Source organism: Galeopterus variegatus, unplaced genomic scaffold (genome assembly GCF_000696425.1).
Source record: "Galeopterus variegatus unplaced genomic scaffold, G_variegatus-3.0.2 Scaffold11906, whole genome shotgun sequence".
Classification (NCBI taxonomy): domain Eukaryota; kingdom Metazoa; phylum Chordata; class Mammalia; order Dermoptera; family Cynocephalidae; genus Galeopterus; species Galeopterus variegatus.
In genome coordinates, this window is record NW_007738017.1 from 29,131 (window position 1) to 29,508 (window position 378).

Below are 378 nucleotides of genomic sequence, written 5' to 3' on the forward strand. Positions count from 1 at the left end.
AGGAGAAATCAATAATCTTATTTCACTCCAAGTGGCCATCTCTAAGATTAAAAGACCCCCCTGTCCTTTTCATACTTCTGATAAATTTTGTTGTTAATACCAAGCGCTATTCCTCCAGCTGTGAAGTCAGTGTAGCAGCTGCCTTAGCAAACCATGACAACCCTACACCAATACATAAAGACAGCTGCCTTGCCTGTCCTTACAGATGAAAGAAGAGTGTTAAAAGCCTAGAAAAATCTTTAGTAGTGGCAATGGCTGTGAAGGCAGCTGCTTGCCTGTCATACTGCTATAGAGTCTGCTAAGTGACAATAGCTACAAGAGATGAAGGAAACAATAAATATGATTAATTTCTATTAATAACACATTATATTACCAAAT